Source organism: Spinacia oleracea, chromosome 5 (assembly GCF_020520425.1).
Source record: "Spinacia oleracea cultivar Varoflay chromosome 5, BTI_SOV_V1, whole genome shotgun sequence".
Taxonomy (NCBI): Eukaryota; Viridiplantae; Streptophyta; class Magnoliopsida; order Caryophyllales; family Amaranthaceae; genus Spinacia; species Spinacia oleracea.
Window position 1 is genome coordinate 107852068 of NC_079491.1, and position 20852 is coordinate 107872919.

At 37.5% G+C, this 20852-nt stretch overlaps 1 long non-coding RNA gene across 1 annotated transcript; it reads left to right on the plus strand.

Annotated features, from left to right (window-relative positions):
* The first annotated feature begins 2600 nt into the window (after positions 1 to 2600).
* Positions 2601 to 5243, plus strand: LOC110789380 (uncharacterized). The gene is made up of 2 exons (XR_002533585.2): positions 2601 to 2738; positions 4998 to 5243. It is a non-coding gene; the product is annotated as an uncharacterized lncRNA (long non-coding RNA).
* Positions 5244 to 20852: the final 15609 nt, after the last annotated feature.

Here is a 20852-nt window from a genome sequence, read left to right on the forward strand (position 1 = left end):
TTGAATTACTAGATAGGAATACCACCATTTATGAATCATTCGAGAAAGTTAGGAATGAAAACATCCTTCTACAAGTAGAACTCAGTCAATACAAGATGTTTAATTTAAGTTTAGACCCTACAAAATCCTTGGAAATTAACATGGGTATTTTCAATGTCGACCTAGAAAGATTAAACAAAGACCTGATCACCACTAAGGAACAGAAAGAGAAACTAGAAAGGGAACTAGCCATGGCCAGAGCCCAGAAACAACCACCAAAGGTTCCTCCCAAGTGGATTGAGAATGCTCAATCCAAGAGAACAGAAGGTTTAGGTTTTAACCACAAAACTGGTCATAAGAAAAAGTATGTGGAACTCCCAAGTGTGAAAGTCTGTTTCTCATGTGGAAGTGGAAGTCATGTAAGTACTGAATGTTCCAAGATGAAGGAACAGGATCAAAGAAACATAAACTATGTAAAGCAAAAATGGGTTAAGAAGTCAGATGTTGTAGTTGAAAAGGAACTCGAGGAAACCCGAGTTCCTGTAACTAACCCTTGATTTCTTTACAGGTTCTAGTGAAGGGGAACAGCTCGTGGTATCTCGACAGCGGGTGTTCCAAACACATGACAGGAGACAAATCTAAATTCGTCTCACTAGAAGCCTACAATGGAGGAACTGTGACCTTTCACTAGAGGAAAAATCGACATGTGCTTCCTTTCAAGTGCGGCTCATTTATTAAATTGGCAGCACTTGATAGCACACACAAAAAAAAAAAAAAACATTTTCACAAGTGCTGGCTCATTTTAGAAAATTGGCAGCACTTAACTTCAAGTGCGGGCTTTAAACTCAAGTGCGGGCTCCTTAAAACGAGCCGCACAAAATTTCACGATTTTTTTTTCATTTCCATTCTCATTTCCTCGCTCCTCTCTTTCCCCTTCTCTGCTTCTTATTTCTCTGGATCTTCTCTAAAACGTCGCCCCTTCTCTTCCTCTGCGACGCATAACCTCTCCTCCTCCTTCTGCGTCGCTCTCCTTCTCTAATACGTCGTCGTTGCTCTTCCTCTCCTCCTCCTTCCGCGTCGCTCCTCTTTCCCCCACCGCCGCCGAGCTCTACCTTCTTTCAAATCGAACTAATTCAGGTTTGTTCTTCGATTTTTTTTATATTTTTGCCGATTCATATTTCTGTTATGTTGCTTTGCATTGAAAAAGTTCGATTCTAGTGTAATTATTGTTAATTTCTCTTAGTTTTTGATTTTTTTTAGGTTTTTTTATTGTTTGAATTGTGATTGTGTTCACTGGTGATCTATGCAGGGTTCGGATTGTTTGATTTGGAATTTGTTGATGGTTTGGATTTGAATGGATTTTGTTAGCTGTACATGAATTTTATCTAAATCATATTTAAATATTATGAATTATGAAATTTAGCATAGTGGTTGAGCTTGTTTGATTAAGTCTGTTATGTTGCATTTCGGTGATTTAATGGATGTAGGAAGTCTTCTATGTTGGAATTTGTCGAAAAAGCTTGTCTTATTTGTTTCACATTCAATGCTTGTTCATCTATATAGTTGTTATCTTCATTCAATTTAGTTTCCCTCTTTTCTGCAGGAAAGAGGTAAAATTTCTCCTCTATCCTTTTATTACTGTATTTATACAGTCCCTAGAGGATGCAGAGATCAGAGCAGCTTGTGTTCGATCAGGTTGTCTTGTTCTTAACTACATGTCATCTAAAGTTTGTGATTGTTTCTTATGTGCATGATCTTCTAAAAACCTTATTCACTTCTGTTATAAAAGAATCTCAACAGGTAACAAGGTTGTTTTTTCCTCAATGATTTATATGACGGTTCAATATATTTATTTATTCGTATTCCTGGCATCGTACAAAAATATCATTCTTAGGTTATAATAGTCTATAAAAAACACTGTAATAACTGCAGATTATTGTAGGATGGCATAAGGAAAGTGAAAAGTGTTAAAGAGAAACTAATACTAATTTTCTTCCATGCTCCATGTCTACTGCTAGTGATTTAATGATGTTGCCTACTCCTTTTTTGGCACCCCCTTCACTTCTTAACCTCTATAGCGCATGTATTTCTTGGTAGGAATTTCTTCTTGCCTTCATTTTTTCTCTCCGGAAGAGGTATTGGTTGTTATCACTATTATGGTTGATGAAAATATGCAATTAGGTTTCTTTTCTTAGGAAAATATGGGACAGCCGAACGGGGGGCTAGCTAAAAGACTCTTCGAATCATGGGTTTTGCTGGATGAGATCAACTTGGCTCAGCAATCTATTTTGTAGTATTATACCCTGTTATGTTGATATATGTAATAAACTCCAGCACCTTGTTGGGTTCGCGAAGTTAGTGTGGCCAAGGAAACACTTGTGGTAGCAGTGTATGCTTTCTTTCCCAATTATCTGTTCTTTTCGTAAGAGATAAGTACTTTACTGAAGATAATTGTGTTGCAGTGGATGATCGCCTTGTCGAGATTGTTGTATCAACAAATCAAGAACTTCGTTTTCTTTCTATGCTAGGTAGATGTTTCCAACCAGTTATCATATTTCGTAAAGCGCAAAGCATGCATGTTCAATAAATTGAAAAAGTTCCAACTTGACACTTCTGTTTTTTTTTAATGTACTTTGCTTTTGGTTGGTAACATCTTACTCTTTTTTCTCACGGGTTCTATAGGTGTTTGCATGACATCTTCGCTATTTGGTAAATATGAAGATGGGGACATCGTGAATAAGTTACAAGAGATGTATGAGGTATATGGAATTTATCTATATCTATTTAGGTAAAAGGTTTATAATATCTATTTAGATTCATTCGTTAAGAGTTAAGAGCGAAAACGACAATTTTAGTCAAAATAATGACATATAACAATCAAACGACCCTTAAATGTGCATAACTTGACCAAATTAGGTAATAATGAGAATTATAAACATATACCTAAGTATATTAAACATGTAAAAGGTTTAGAATATCTATTTAAATTCATTAGTTAAGAGCTAGGAGCAAAAACGACAATTTTAGTCAAAATATGACATATAACGATTAAACGACCCTGACATGTGTATAACTTAACCAAACTAAGTAAGAATGAGACTTAGAAACATAAAACCAAGTATGTTAAACATGTATATGGTTTCAAATACCTTTTTAGGTTCATTAGTTAAGAGTTAGGAAAGAAAACGACAATTTTAGTCAAAATATGACATATAACGATCAAACGACCCTTAAATGTGCATAACTTGACCAAACTAAGTAAGAATGAGACTTAGAAACATAAAAACAAGTATGTTAAACATGTATATAGTTTCAAATACCTTTTTAGGTTCATTGGTTAAGAGTTAGGAAAGAAAACGACAATTTTAGTCAAAATATGACATATAACGATCAAACGACCCTTAAATGTGCATAACTTGACCAAAATAGGTAAGAATGGGACTTATAAACATAAAAAAAAGTATGTTAAACATTTATATGGTTTCAAATACTTTTTTAGGTTCATTAGTTAAGAGTTAGGAGCGAAAACGACAATTTTAGTCAAAATATGACATATAAGGATCAAACGACCCTTAAATGTGCATTACTTGACCAAAATAGGTAAGAATCAGACTTAGAAACATAAAACCAAGTATGTTAAACATGTATATGGTTTCAAATACCTTTTTAGATTCATTAGTTAGAGTTAGGAGCGAAAACTACAATTTTAGTCAAAATATGACATATAACAATCAAACGACCCTTAAATGTGCATAACATGACCAAAATAGGTAAGAATCAGACTTAGAAACATAAAACCAAGTATGTTAAACATGTATATGGTTTCAAATACTTTTTTAGGTTCATTAGTTAAGAGTAAGGAGCGAAAACGACAATTTTAGTCAAAATATGACATATAAGGATCAAACGACCCTTAAATGTGCATTACTTGACCAAAATAGGTAAGAATCAGACTTAGAAACATAAAACCAAGTGTGTTAAACATGTATATGGTTTCAAATACCTTTTTAGATTCATTAGTTAAGAGTTAGGAGCGAAAATTACAATTTTAGTCAAAATATGACATATAACAATCAAACGACCCTTAAATGTGCATAACTTGACCAAAATAGGTATGAATGAGACTTAGAAACATAAAACAAGTATGTTAAACATGTATATGGTTTCAAATACCTTTTTAGGTCCATTAGTTAAGAATTAGGAGCGAAAACGACAATTTTAGTCAAAATATGACATATAAGGATCAAATGACCCTTAAATGTGCATTACTTGATCAAAATAGGTAAGAATGAGACTTAGAAACATAAAACCAAGCATGTTAAACATTTATATGGTTTAAAATACCTTTTTAGGTCCATTAGTTAAGAATTAGGAGCGAAAACGACAATTTTAGTCAAAATATGACATATAAGGATCAAAAGACCCTTAAATGTGCATAAATTGACCAAAATAGGTAAGAATGAGACTTAAAAACATAAGAATAAGTATGTTAACCATGTATATGGCTTCAAATACCTTTTTAGGTTCATTAGTTAAGAGTTAGGAGCGAAAACGACAATTTTAGTCAAAATATGACAATATAACGATCAAACGACCCTCAAATATGCATTACTTGACCAAACTAGGTAAGAATGAGACTTAGAAACATAAAACCAAGTATGTTAAACAATTATATGGTTTGGAATACCTTTTTAGGTTCATTAGTTAAAAGTTAGGAGCAAAAACGACAATGTTAGTAAAATTATTACATATAACGATCAAACGACCCTTAATTGTGCATAACTTGACCAAATTAGGTAATAAGAGACTTATAAACATAAAAAAAATATGTTAAACATGTAAAAGATTTAGAATATCTATATAGGTTCATTAGTTAAGAGTTTGGATCGAAAACGACAATTTTATTCTTTATTTCATTGGTATGAGCAAATTACGTCTTACTTTATTTTACGATACAATATTTATAATATAACTAACTAAAGTATACATATTTTTTTTTTATTGTCGATCTTCGTAAGGTACTCAAAAATTCGAGGGAGGAGCCTTTCACGATTGAAGAGATAAATGAAGTTCGAGAAAAGTTGGCAAACTTCATTTCTAGTGATTGTCTTTGATATTTTCTTGTAGTGAATTTTAGTATTGTTTTTGATATTTCCTTGTAATGAATTTTAGGTTACGGATGCTAGTTTTTTATGACTGTTATGTAATCGAGTTTTCAACTGTACAATTTAATTATCTATATAATTGGGTACTTTTTTATATGATGTATGGAGGTTAACTAGTGGCGTGGTCCAATTATATAAAATATGTGGCAGGAAAAATAGGATATATAACAAATACGGCTCGTTTATAGGCTCGTATATATATCACAAGTGCGGGCTCATTCCCGAAATTGGCAGCACAAAAGTTATCAAGTGCGGGCCCATTTACAAAATTGCCAGCACAAAGTTTGTCAAGTGCGGGCTCATTTTAAAAATTGGCAGCACAAAAGTTGTCAAGTGCGGGCACATTTAAAAAATTGGCAGCACAAAGTTTGTCAAGTGCGGGCACGTATTCGAAAATTGGCAGCACTAACTTTGTCAAGTGCGGGCACGTATTCGAAAATTGGCAGCACAAAGTTGTCAAGTGCGGGCACATTTTCTAAATTGGCAGCACAAAAATAGTTTTGTGCGGGCTCATATATTGGCAGCACTTGAGAAATGCCAAGTGCGGGCAGGCCATGTGCTGCACATGTAAAAGCCCGCACTAAACCCTTTAAAATGAGCCCGCACTTGAGGTTTTTTCCTCTAGTGTTTGGAGACAACATGAAAGGAGAAATTGTTGGAATTGGAAAAGTTGGAAGGTCAAGTTCCCATGCCATTGAAAATGTATTTTTAGTCAAGGGCTTAATGCACAGTCTACTAAGTATTTCTCAATTTTGTGACAAAGGAAAATCTGTAACTTTTACTTCTAAAAATTGTCAAATTATTAACAATAACACTGGGAAGGTTATTTTGGAAGGAACTCGTAAAGGGAACACATATTCTGTGGATCTCAATACGGTTCCAAGGAACAACTTAACCTGCCTCAGTGCCATTGAAAAAGATCCCCTACTATGGCACAGGAGGTTTGGACATGCTAGTTTCTCATTGCTCGACAAACTAAGATCAAAGGAACTGGTTCGAGGACTCCCCTCAATCAAGTTCCTAAATGATAAAGTCTGTGATGCATGTGCAAAAGGCAAGCATGTCCGAAGTTCCTTTAAGCCTAAGAAATTGGTAAGCACAACAAAGCCTTTGGAACTCATCCATATGGACTTGTGTGGACCAATGCGAATCCAAAGTAGAAGTGGGAAAAGATATGTTTTAGTTATTGTTGATGATTATTCTCGCTTTACTTGGGTCATATTTCTAACAAGCAAAGATGAAACATTTGATGAGTTTGTCACATTTTCAAAGAAAATCCAGAAAACTACAGGTCATCAATTGATCCATATAAGATCCGATCATGGAACAGAGTTTGAAAACTACAAATTTGATGAATACTGCAAGGAACAAGGTATGGATCACATTTTCTCAGCTCCCAGAACTCCACAACAAAATGGAGTAGTTGAGAGAAAAAACAGAACCTTGGAAGACATGGCAAGAACCATGTTAATAGCCAATTCCTTGCGCAGGAACTTCTGGGCTGAAGCAGTCAATACAGCTTGCTATATTATTAATAGAGTTATGATTCGAGCGGTTTTAAATAAAACTCCCTATGAACTGCTAAAAGGTTTTAAACCCAACATCTCTTACTTTAGAGCTTTTGGTAGTAAATGTTTTGTTCACAACAATGGGAAAAGGAACTTGGGAAAGTTTGATGAAAGAAGTGATGAGGCAGTGTTCCTAGGATATGCTCTAAATAGCAAAGCTTACAGAGTCTATAACAAAAGGTCAATGTGCGTTGAGGAAAGTGTACATATAATATTTGATGAATCTAACAAAACTGATACAGTACAGGAACTAGAACATTTCGAAATTGGTTTGTCTCGTGCTGCAGACAATGATGAGGAGTTCCAACCAAGCAGACAACCAGCCAGAGGAACTATTCAACAAAATCAAGAAGCTCCTGTACAAGAGGAACACGAAGAAATCCAAGAAGATCCAGAAACAACTACAGAACCTGAGGAACTCCACACTGATCAACAAGGAACTCAGGTCACAGAAGGAACTGAAGAAGATACCTCAACACCAGCAGCTCAGTTTCAACCTAGACCTTGGAAACATCAAAAATCTCATCCAATGGAACTCATTATAAGTGACATTAGAAAAGGAACTCAGACAAGGTCACATATAAGGAACTTTTGTGCATTCCACGCGTTCCTCTCCATATTTGAGCCAAGAAATCACACTGAGGCTCTGGAAGATGCTGACTGGATCATAGCCATGCAAGAAGAATTGAATGAATTCAAAAGAAACAAAGTGTGGCACTTGGAACCCAAACCAAAGCACCAGAAAGTAATAGAACTAAAATGGGTTTTCCGGAACAAGAAAGATGAACATGCAACAATCATAAGGAACAAGGCAAGGTTAGTGGTCAAAGGCTATAACCAACAGGAAGGTATTGACTTCGAAGAAACTTTTGCACCTGTTGCTAGATTAGAAGCCATTAGAATTTTAATTGCTTTTGCTGCTTTCATGGGTTTTAAACTTTATCAAATGGATGTTAAATGTGCTTTTTTAAATGGTTTCTTAGAAGAGGATGTCTATGTGGAACAACCTCCTAGGTTTGAAAATTCCGAATTTCCAAATCATATTTACAAGCTAGATAAGGCTCTCTATGGACTAAAACAAGCCCCTAGATCTTGGTATGAAAGACTATCAAAGTTCCTCCTACAAAATGATTTCAAAAGGGGCAGAATAGATAATACTTTGTTTCTAAATCTAGAGGAACTGACTTGTTAGTAGTTCAAATTTATGTTGATGATATATTATTTGGAGCAACTAATGAGAACTTGTGCAAGGATTTTGCAAACTTGATGAGCAGTGAATTTGAAATGAGCATGATGGGGGAACTCAACTTTTTCCTTGGTTTACAAATCAAGAAAAATGAGAAAGGAATCATGATCCACCAACAAAAGTATGTGAAGGAACTCCTAAAGAAATATGAGCTAGAATCAGCCAAAGTGAATCACACTCCCATGGGAACAGCTACCAGATTAGACACTGATCCAAATGGGAAAAGTGTAAATCAAACTAAGTATAGAGGTATGATTGGATCACTATTGTACTTAAAATCTAGTAGACCTGACATTTCTTTTAGTGTAGGACTATGTGCAAGGTTTCAATCCAATCCAAAGGAGTCCCACTTAACTGCTGTAAAAAGAATACTAAGATATCTCAATGGAACTGGTGACCTATGCCTATTCTATCCAAGAAGTGGATCATTTGAGTTAAAAGGGTATGCTGATGATGACTATGCAGGTGACGTAGTGAATAGAAAAAGCACATCAGGTATGGTACATTTCCTAGGTCCATGCATGGTTTCTTGGGGTTCCAAGAAACAAAACACTGTTGCTCTATCCACAGCTGAAGCTGAGTATGTAGCTACTGCAGCTTGTTGCTCTCAAATACTATGGATAAAACAACAGGTAAGAGATTTTGGTATTATCTATGATTGTGTTCCTATCTATTGTGATAACACTAGTGCTATTTGTATTTTAAAAGATCCGGTACACATCCACATTAGACACCATTTCCTTAAAGATAATGTTGAGAAAGGATTAATTAAGTTAGATTTTTGCCAAACTGATCACCAAATTGCTGACATTTTGACTAAGCCTTTAAACAGGGAGAAACATGAGAAAATGAGGATGGAACTCGGAATGATCAAGCTATGGTAATTGCAAATTGAAGTTCCTCCAAGACAAAGACAAAACTATGGCACATATAGACTATTACAAACACAAAATTTTGTGTGCAAACATAATTGAAGCTTACCATTGTGGCAGACAGACTCACACTACAAATGTGCTAGGTAAGAAGTTCCTTTCAAACCGGTTAATTCTAAGATGCAAAATTAGGCAAGTCAAAACTAAGTCAAACAATTTTTCCATTTTTATTTTTTATTATTTTTACTTTTAAATTTTTTTTAACAAACTTTTAAAATTCAAAATCAAATACCCACATTCAAAGAACATTTGGGACGGTTCCATTGGAAATAAATAGAAGAAACTCTTCACTTCCCGCATTCAACCCATACAACCCCCTTTCTTCCACTCTCACACGCTTTCTCCACTGACATCACCTCTCCTCCCTGTTGGGTTATGATACATATAACTTAATATAAATCCTGCGGAAAAACCATAAAAGTCAGGATTCCAAATTAATTGCCACATAACAATTAGCATAATTAGATGCATAGTCTTTGTAGCGTGCCCTCCCTTGCTGCGCCCGAACCGAACAAGAACAAGTCTTTAGGACTCCAAGTGTCGTCCCTCCGTAGAAAGTCCATAGCACGTCAGGATCCGCCTTAAGATTGACTAACTATAATCTCCCTTAAGGTACTACAAATTTTCGGTAATATGGGGTAAAATAGATGACTGAATTTTTGCTCAAAAATTCTCTCTTTTTGAATACTTAAAACTCGTTATAAATTGTGAGCATTAACCTCATATTTATAGGCTATGGAAAAAGTAATCGAATCCTACTAGGAAACAAATTAATTAACTAGAATCTAATTAAAACTCTATTAATTAATTTATCCATTAGGAATAGGAATTTAATCATTAAACGAATCCTACATGATTTTGGTTTCGTACGGAAACACAAACACTAAAACGAGCATGACCCGCATGTGCGCAGGCCATGCCCGCGCAAGCCCACGCAACAGCCGCTCAGCCCACGCGAGCTACGAAGCCCACGTGAGCTTCGCAGCCCACTGCTCGCAGCCATGCTCGCAGCCACGGCCTGCTGGTCCTGGCCTTGCGCTGGGCCTGGCGTGGCCTTGGCTGTTTGTGTGGTGCGTGAGCTTGTTGGACGTGGGCCTGGCTTCGTGCTGGCCCTTCTTCTAGCAAGCTCGTCCGATGCTAATTCGTACGACGCGCTTCCGATTAATTTCCCGATTCCGGAATTCATTTCCGATAAGAACAATATTTAACATTTCCGATTCCGGAATTAATTTCTGGTTTTTGAACAAATATTTAATATATCTGTTTCCGGAATTATTTTCTGATTTCGATAATATTTCTGATTCCGACAATATTTCCGTTTCCGGCAATATTTCAGATTCCGGCAATATTTCCATTTCCGATAATATTTTCCGATACGTACCATGTTTCTGTTTCCGGCAACTTTTACGACTTGGATAATATTTATATTTCCGATACGATCCATATTTCCGTTTCCGGCAATATCATCGTTTCCGGAGTATTCATTTATTTGCCTTTGACGATCTCAGCTCTCACTGAAACCAAGATCCGTCGATTCCGAATATCCATAGATGGAGTATTTAATGCCATTAAATACTTGATCCGTTTACGTACTATTTGTTTGACCCTACGGGTTCAGTCAAGAGTAAGCTGTGGATTAATATCATTAATCCACTTGAACTGAAGCGGCCTCTAGCTAGGCATACAGTTCACTTGATCTCACTGAATTATTAACTTGCATAATTAATACTGAACCGCATTTATTAGACTTACCATTAAATGCATACTTGGACCAAGGGCATTATTTCCTTCAGTCTCCCACTTGTCCTTAGGGACAAGTGTGCATTTCCTAATTCCTTTGTCACTCGATGCTTGCTCTTGAACATAAGGTAAGAGTTGTCATCCTTATTATGTCCTGAGGTGTTTCTCGGTTTCAGAGTTCAACTGATCAAATAAACAGATAATCATAGCCTATGATTCATCTGAGCACGACCATGCATTTTACAGTTTCTAGCTCTCCGAGTGGCCTTGTACAACTTTCAGCATCTCATCCCGATTTATGGGAGGACAATCCCAATCTCGCGATCTTGAGATTAGACTTCGTTTGATAGGTGATTACCCGAGCATTGCATTTATAGCCTCCTTTTACGGTGCGACGGTTGAGAACGTCAAAGTAAGCAGTTCTCAAACAAGTAATCTCAAATCACTCAGGTATTGAGGATTAGTGTCTAATAATTTTAATGAAATTTACTTATGACAGATTTTCATCTCTTACAGTAAAGTTTCATAGGTCTGTCTGATACTAGTCTTCCCAAAGTAAGTATTTATGCAAATGATTGCGACATTGCCATGTGCACATAGTTCAAGAAACAGAACTACTAGTCATCTTGCATTCTAGTCGTCTAACGTTTTCTATGCGTCCATCTTTATAGAAAACTCCGATCAGGGACCATTTTCAACTTTGGACATTCAAGTTCACTTGATAGACATTTCTTAGTCACATGACTGGTCCTGACAGTCTATCTTGAATATATTGTCAAATTGAAGGGACTCATCATTTAATAAACCACAAATTAAATGATAAAATGAATTCTATTCATTAATGTGAATGATTAACCAATAATGTTTTACAAAGTATTAAACTCTAAAACTTTAAAACATTAAATAAGGACATCAAAGCCATTCTCCAACATGCTTGATTCCCATAGCTGCAGTGTGCGAGTTGTGCTTCGCCTGCGGCAGAGGTTTAGTCAATGGATCTGAGTTGCTGTCATCAGTTCCAATCTTGCTTATTTCGACTTCTTTTCTTTCAACGAACTCTCGTAGAAGGTGAAATCTACGAAATACATGCTTGACTCTCTGGTGGTGTCTAGGCTCCGTTGCCTGTGCAATAGCTCCATTATTATCATAATACAGAGCTGTTGGTCCTTGAAGGAAATAATTCCCTTGGTCCAAGTATGCATTCTATGTTAAGTCTAATAAATGCGGTTCAGTATTAATTAACAAGTTAATAATTCAGTGAGATCAAGTGAGCTGAATGCCTAGCTAGAGGTCGCTTCAGTTCAAGTGGAATTAATAATATTAATCCACAGCTTACTCTTGACTGAACCCGTAGGGTCACACAAATAGTACGTAAACGGATCAAGTATTTAATGGCATTAGATACTCCATCTATGGATATTCGGAATCGACGGATCTTGGTTTCAGTGGGTGCTGAGATCGTCACAGGCAAGAAATGAATACTCCGGAAACGATGATATTGCCGGAAACGGAAATATGGATCGTATCGAAATATAAATATTATCCAAGTCGTAGATGTTGCCGGAAACGGAAACATGGTACGTATCGGAAAATATTATCGGAAATGGAAATATTACCAGAATCGGAAATATTGCCGGAAACGGAAATATTGTCAGAATCGGAAATATTATCGGAATCGGAAAATAATTCCGGAAACGGAAATATTAAATATTTGTTCGAAACGGAAATTGATTCCGGAATCGGAAATATTAAATATTGTTCGTATCGGAAATGAATTCCGGAACCGGGAATTTAATCGGAAGCGTATCGTACGAATTAGCATCGGACGAGGCCTGCCGGACGAAGGCCCAGCACGAAGTCGGGCCATCGCCCAGCAAGCCAAACGCGCGCCCAGCCAAGGCAGCGCCCAGGCCCACCGCAAGGCAGGCCCAGCGCGCGCCTAAGGCCATGCTGCTCGCACGCACGCATGGCGGCCCTCGTGGTTGCCGTGTGTGTGTGTGAGTTTGTGTTCATGCACGATTCCTAAAACTATTAGAATTAGTATATGATTAAATTCCTATTCCTAAAAGGATAAATTAATTAATTAGAGTTCTTATAGGATTCTAAGTTTAATTAATTCGTATCCTACTAGGATTCCAATTCCCTTTCCATAACTCTATAAATACGTGCCTAGGGTCACATATTTTAGAGATTAATTCAAGTATTCAAAGTGAGTTTTAAGAGAAAAATTCAGCCACATTCCTTGCTCAATAGTGCCGAAAATTCTAGTACCTTAAGGGCGATTCTAGTTGGTCAATCTTAAGGCGGATCCGGACGTGCTGTGGACTATCTACGGAGGGACGACACTTGGAGTCCTAAAGACTTGTTCTTGTTCGGTTCGGGCGCAGCTAGGGAAGGCACGCAACAAAGAGTATGCATCTAAATTATGCTATATGATTATGTGTAAATAATATGTATTCCTGGCTTAATGGTTGTTTCCGCATGATTTATGTATTGTCATATGTATCATAACCTAACAGTGGTATCACGAGCCCCTTATTATTTTCATAATCTAAATTGCATGAACATGGTTAAATATTACAAATTTGCATGAATTAAAAGGGGTGATTAATTTTCGTAATTGTTAATTAATTGCAAATTGCGTTTATTTAATTATACGTACGCAGTTTTTCGGCAGTTTCTTCGTTACTCATCCAAATCGAGTGATTTTTGTGTCAATTCCGCATGTAAAAGGCATTCTAAAATTTTGACAAAAATAGTCTTTTTCTGCAGAACCCAGAATTCTCAAATTCGAAGCCTAACTATGACTTTTCGAAGGTTTTAGTTTTTCGAATGCAAAATTTCGTAAATTTAAGATGTTAAATTAAATATTTGCGATTCTTGTTGATAAATCTTGAATTTTTGATTGACGTACTGTATATGTTTAACAAGTTTGAATGCCTAGCCTTGTTAATTATGCAATCTAATTTGTAATTATGATTAATTTGTTGAAAATTAGAATAATTTAGAATTAATTTGATTTTCATAATTAATTATAATTTAATTAGAAACCTATGATTAAAAACCACCATAAAAATTGTAAATTTATGATAAATTTTAAATTTTTATGACCTAGACTTGAATCCAAGACAATCGGAAATCAATTGAATAATAAATTTTCCATTTTTCGCCCTAAAATTATGAAATTAATATTATTTATTAATTTGTCATTAATTTTAAATATAAATTTTAAATTTTTATGCGATTCGTTCATATAACTTGCACGCACAAAGCAATGGACGCTTCGTGTTACCCTTAAGGGGTGTTGTATAGTGCGGGCATGCGACGACGAGCAAGGGAGCTCGTCGCCCGTGCGGCACGAATGCAATGAGCAAGGCATGGTGCACGAGCACAAGGCAGCAGCCCTGCCTTGTGTCGTGGGCCACGAGCTATGGACGAATGGGCATGGGCGAAAGGCGAGCCATGGCAGTCGCGTGTGGGCAGCAAGCGAGCTGTGCCACGACGCGCACTGCCTCGCGCAAGAGCGCGCAGCCTCACGCGCAGCGAGCGCAAGCTCGCGTGCCACGAACGCTGCGCCCAGCGTTGATCGCGCGCGATGGCTCGCGCGCACAGCGAGCGATGTCGCGCGCACAGCGAGCAATGGCTCGCGCGCACAGCGAGCGATGTCGCGCGCACAGCGAGCAATGGCTCGCGCGCACAGCGAGCGATGTCGCGCGCACAGCGAGAAATGGCTCGCGCGCACAGCGAGCGATGGAGCGCGCGCAGCGAGCACCAAAGCGTGCGATGGCTTGCGATGGTAGATGCAGCAGCTATGCGACGAGCGCATAGGCTGCGCGCACATGGCCAGCGATGGCTGTGTGCGTGCGGCCCATGGGCGTGCGATGTGTAGGGTGTTTGCGTTACGATTAGATCGTTTTGAATGTTTAATTTGAAATTTTTCAGTTTACGTAATTTTAATTAATTTTAAAATTAATAATTTAAATTATTTTCTAGGATTTTAATTTTGAATATTGTAATTATAATAAATTTTATTTATTCTAATTATTTTACTAAAATTAAAATCATGAATTAATTTAAATACGACTGAAATTAAATTAAACTTTTGGATTCAATTATAAATTTATATGAGCTTTAAATTTTAATTAAATTTGTATGTTTCCGGTTAGACTTGAAATACATTTTTATGTTTAAAATTAGTAAAGCATATGAATTTATTGGTTTGAGTGGGAGCCCTTTTAGTCATAAAACTCTTGATTAGGTTTGCAAATCCTTAAGGTTAAAACAACTTGATTAGAATTAATAAGGATTGAATAATTGGTAGATTATTGGTGCCCTTGATTAATTGCTGCAAATGTTTACGTGATGCATAATGTGTTTTACTAACCAACTATGTGGGCCATTCATGATAATGAATGGGTGAATGGTATATATTGTATATGTACTGTTTTGCAGGTTATGAAGTGACTAGTATGGCCCAAATAGGATAGAAAATATGGTCTGCGTACCATTAATTTGAATGTAATTGGTCTAAAGTACCAAAGTTATTTTTCAATTCAAATATGGTCTGCGTACCATCAAATAGTTGTAATTAGTTATAGCTTATCCTATTTGAAGAAAATGGTGCCTCCCACGGAGATTTTCAAGACGGACTTTGAAGTCAAAGCTTCAAGATGAAGTCGGGCCATACTAGATCACATTTATCTTATGCATGTTTTAAGTTATTTAGTGCTTTTAAATATGTCTTAAAATGCATGAGATCAAAAGCTTGATTATGTTGCATGATTAAGGATTTTAGTTCACCTAAAATCTAACCAACATAGTAAGAGCCTTAAGTTCCAAACTTAAAAAATTGAGTTAAAAGGTGCCATGCCAAAATATACACTTGCTTGGATATCCTTTACATCAATCTAGTAATAGTTTTCGCTCAGCGAGGTGTTACTTATTGGTCCTAAAGGGGCAAGGTACACAAATAATTGTGAGTACATGTTAGTTTTGGTGAAACTCAACGATATAAGTAAGGAGTCCTTTTATGTCGTGGCAAAATCGATAGGTTTACCTAATAAGTTCTTAGACGTACCTATCAACCAAGAATAGTTTCTAGACTATTAGAAAAAGGCTTTTGCTTACCTAAGATGTTCTAGGATTAAGTCGACAAACTGTGCTTAGTTCTTCAATGATTTTAGGATCTTGGAATCATTTTATTCACACCTGCCGGAACACATAACTTGAATAAAATGCTTAATAAACATTGAATTATGCATGTATGCTAGAATTTAAGTTTATTAAGAGAAACTGTGAATGGTTATTTATTTGTTTATTCTTTTCAATTGTAGTTTTTAATATGGCAAACAACAATTCATTCAACATTCGATCAATTCTCGAAAAGGAGAAGTTGAACGGGAAAAACTTCCTTGACTGGAAAAGGAACTTGCAAATAGTTCTTATGCAGGAAGAAAAGGAGTATGTCCTAGATGAGGCGATGCCTGAAGCCGCAGGCGACGGGGTCACTCAGGCAGCCCTCAATCGTTGGATTGATGCCAACAAGGATGTGAAATGTCTAATGCTCGCCACCATGAGTGCGGATCTGCAGAAAACGTTCATCAACTCAGATGCTTTCACAATCATCAGTGAGTTGAAGAACATGTTCCAAGATCTGGCTCGAGTCGAAAGATTCGAGACTCATAGGCAAATTCTTGAGACCAAGCTTAAGAAAGGCGAGCCCGTAAGTCCACATGTTCTCAAAATGATTGGACTCATTGAGAATATGAGTCGGCTGGATCAGCAGTTTTCTCAGGAAATGGCTATAGACACCATCCTCCATTCTCTTCATAGCGGGTATGATCAGTTCAAACTGAACTACAGTATGAATAGTCTGGACAAAACGCTCACTGAGCTTCACGGTATGCTGAAGACCGCTGAAATGACGCTCAAAAGTGATAAGCAGGATGTGCTTATGGTGCGTGGGGGCAAGTTCAAGAAATCTGGAAAGAAGAGGAATGCTAAGAAAGGTGGCAACAAGGCCAGCCCAACTAAGCAAACTGGCGCCATATCTGTAAAGAGGAAGGTCAGTCAACCCACTTCTGAATCCGAATGCTTCTACTGCAAGAAGAAGGGGCATCGGAAGAGAGATTGCTTGAAGCTAAAGGAAGATCAGAAGAACGGAACAGTCGTTCCATCTTCAGGTATTTTCGTTATAGACTGTATACTTGCTAATTCAACTTCTTGGGTATTAGATACAGGTTGTGGCTCACACTTATGTTCCAACCCACAGGGACTAAGAAGAAGTAGAAAGTTAAGCAAGAGTGAAGTCGACCTACGAGTAGGAAATGGAGCACGGATTGCTGCATTAGCTGTAGGAACTTACTATTTGTCGTTGCCCTCCGGGCTAGTTTTGGAACTGGAAGATTGTTTCCATGTTCCAAGTCTTACTAAAAACATCATTTCAGTTTCTTGCTTAGATGCTAAGGGATTTTCCTTTTTAATAAAAGACAATAGTTGTTCGTTTTATTTTAAAGAGATGTTTTATGGATCTGCTAGATTAGTCAATGGACTTTATTTATTAGATCACGACAAACAAGTATATAACATAAATACCAAAAAGGCCAAAAAGGATGATTCAGATCTCACCTATCTGTGGCATTGTCGATTAGGCCATATAAACTTGAAACGCTTAGAAAGACTTCAAAAGGAAGGAATTCTAGAACCATTTGACTTAGTGGATTATGGTAAATGCGAATCATGTTTACTTGGCAAAATGACAAAGCAACCTTTCTCTAAAGTTGGAGAAAGAGCAAATGAACTATTGGGTTTAATCCATACAGATGTATGTGGACCAATGAGTACAAATGCTAGAGGTGGTTTCAGCTACTTTATCACTTTCACTGATGACTTCAGTAGGTATGGTTATGTCTACCTAATGAAGCATAAGTCTAAATCCTTTGACAAATTCAAGGAATTTCAGAGTGAAGTAGAGAATCAATTAGGCAAGAAGATTAAGGCACTGCGGTCTGATAGAGGCGGTGAATATCTGAGCTATGAATTTGATGACCATCTGAAAGAATGTGGAATTCTATCAGAATTGACTCCTTCTGGAACACCACAATGGAACGGTGTGTCGGAACGGAGGAACAGAACCTTGCTAGACATGGTCAGGTCAATGATGGGTCAGGCCGAACTTCCATTAGAATTTTGGGGACATGCACTAAATACAGCTGCACTCACTATAAATAGAGCTCCGTCTAAAGCTGTCGAAAAGACTCCATACGAATTATGGTTTGGAAAGGCTCCAAATGTGTCTTTTCTTAAGATTTGGGGATGTGAAGTATACGTCAAACGATTAATTTCAGACAAACTTCATCCAAAATCTGACAAATGTATCCTTGTGGGCTATCCAAAGGAAACAAAGGGGTATTACTTCTATAATACATCTGAGAACAAGGTGTTTGTTGCTCGAGATGGTGTCTTTTTGGAGAAAGATCACATTTCCAAAATGACAAGTGGGAGAAAAGTAGACCTCGAAGAAATTCGAGTCGAACAACAAACTCTAGAGAATGCTCAAGATGAAATTCAGGATGAAACTCAGAGATCTTTAGAAGAATCTGGTGAGAATCATGGTCAATCTAGAAATGTTACCCCGCGTAGATCGCAAAGATATAGATCTCAACCGGAAAGGTACTTAGGTATTTTGACGAACGAGAGCTTTGACGTTCTATTACTTGAAAGTGATGAACCTGCGACTTACAAACAAGCTATGACGAGCCCTAGCTCCAAGCAATGGCAAGAAGCCATGCAATCTGAATTAGACTCCATGTCTGAAAACCAAGTATGGGATTTGGTCGATTTGCCAGATGGCTACCAAGCCATTGGAAGCAAATGGGTTTTCAAACTGAAAAAGGACAAGGATGGGAAACTTGAAGTTTTCAAAGCTAGATTGGTTGCAAAAGGTTACAGGCAAGTCCACGGTGTGGACTACGATGAAACCTTTTCACCAGTTGCAATGCTAAAGTCTATTCGGATAATGTTAGCAATCGCTGCATATTACGATTACCAAATATGGAAGATGGATGTCAAAACTGCTTTCTTAAACGGCGTTTTAACAGAAACTGTGTTTATGACACAGCCTGAAGGTTTTGAGGATCCAAAGAATGCTAAAAAGGTATGCAAGCTAAAGAAATCAATCTACGGATTGAAGCAGGCATCCAGGAGCTGGAATATACGTTTTGATGAAGCAGTCAGTGACTTTGGTTTCATCAAGAACGCGGACGAATATTGTGTATACAAGAAGGTCAGTGGGAGCAAAATTGCTTTCCTAGTATTATATGTCGACGACATATTGCTTATCGGAAATGACATTCCTATGTTGAATTCTGTCAAGATTTGGCTTGGGAAATGTTTTTCGATGAAGGATCTAGGAGAAGCACAGTACATATTGGGCATCAAGATTTACAGAGATAGATCTAAAAAGATGATTGGACTTAGTCAAAGCACTTATATCAATAAGGTGCTTGATAGGTTCAAGATGGCGGACTCCAAGCGAGGCTACCTACCCATGTCTCATGGAATGACTCTAAGCAAGACTCAGTGCCCAAAAACACTTGATGAGCGTAGACGAATGAATGGGATTCCATATGCATCATTGATTGGTTCAATAATGTATGCTATGATATGTACACGCCCGGATGTTGCGTACGCACTCAGTGCTACGAGCAGATACCAGTCAGACCCAGGAGAGGCGCATTGGACTGTTGCCAAGAACATTCTGAAGTACCTGAAAAGGCACAAAGATGACTTCCTGGTCTCCACCATAGACCAGGAAATCATCTTTGTGCCTTTTTAGGTACTTCAGAATGTTCTTGGCAGCAGTCCAATCTGCCTCTCCTGGGTCTGACTGGTATCTGCTCGTAGCACTGAGTGCGTACGCAACATCCGGGCGTGTACATATCATAGCATACATTATTGAACCAATAAATGATGCATATGGAATCCCACTCATTCGTCTGCGCTCATCCAGTGTTTTTGGGCACTGCGTCTTGCTTAGAGTCATTCCATGAGACATGGGTAGGTAGCCTCGCTTGGAGTCTGCCATATTGAACCTTTCAAGCACCTTATTGATATAAGTGCTTTGACTGAGTCCAATCATCTTCTCAGATCTATCTCGGTAAATCTTGATTCCCAGTATGTACTGTGCTTCTCCTAGATCCTTCATCGAAAAACATTTCCCAAGCTAAATCTTGACTGCGTTCAACATAGGAATGTCATTTCCGATAAGTAATATGTCGTTGACATATAATACTAAAAAAGCAATTTTGCTCCCACTGACCTTCTTGTATACACAAGATTCGTCTGCGTTCTTGATGAAACCAAAGTCACTGACATCCATCTCAAAACGTATATTCCAGCTCCTTGATGCTTACTTCAATCCGTAGATTGATTTCTTAAGCTTGCATACCCTATTAGCATTCTTTGGATCCTCAAAACCCTCAGGCTATGTCATAAACACAGTTTCTATTAAAACGCCGTTTAAGAAAGCGGTTTTGACATCCATCTGCCATATTTCGTAATTGTAATGTGCAACGATTGCTAACATTATCCGAATAGACTTCAGCATTGCAACCGGTGAAAAGGTTTCATTGTAATCCACACCGTGGACTTGCCTGTAACCTTTTGCAACCAATCTAGCTTTGAAAACTTCAAGTTTCCCATCCTTGTCCTTTTTCAGTTTGAAAACCCATTTGCTTCCTTTGGCTTGGTAGCCATCTGGCAAATCGACCAAATCCCAAACTTGGTTTTCAGACATGGAGTCTAATTCAGATTGCATGGCTTCTTGCCATTGCTTGGAGCTAGGGCTCGTCATAGCTTGTTTGTAAGTCGCAGGTTCATCACTTTCAAGTAATAGAACTTTATAGCTCTCGTTCGTTAAAATACCTAAGTACCTTTCCGGTTGAGATCTACATCTTTGCGATCTACTCGGGGTTACATTTCTAGATGGTCCTTGATTCTCACCAGATACTTCTAAAGATCTCTGAGTCTCATCCTGAATGTCATCTTGAGCATTCTCTAGAGTTTGTTGTTCGACTCGAATTTCTTCGAGGTCTACTTTTCTCCCACTTGTCATTTTGGAAATGTGATCTCTTTCCAAAAAGATACCATCTCGAGCAACAAACACCTTGTTCTCATATGTATTGTAGAAGTAATACCCCTTTGTTTCCTTTGGATAGCCCAC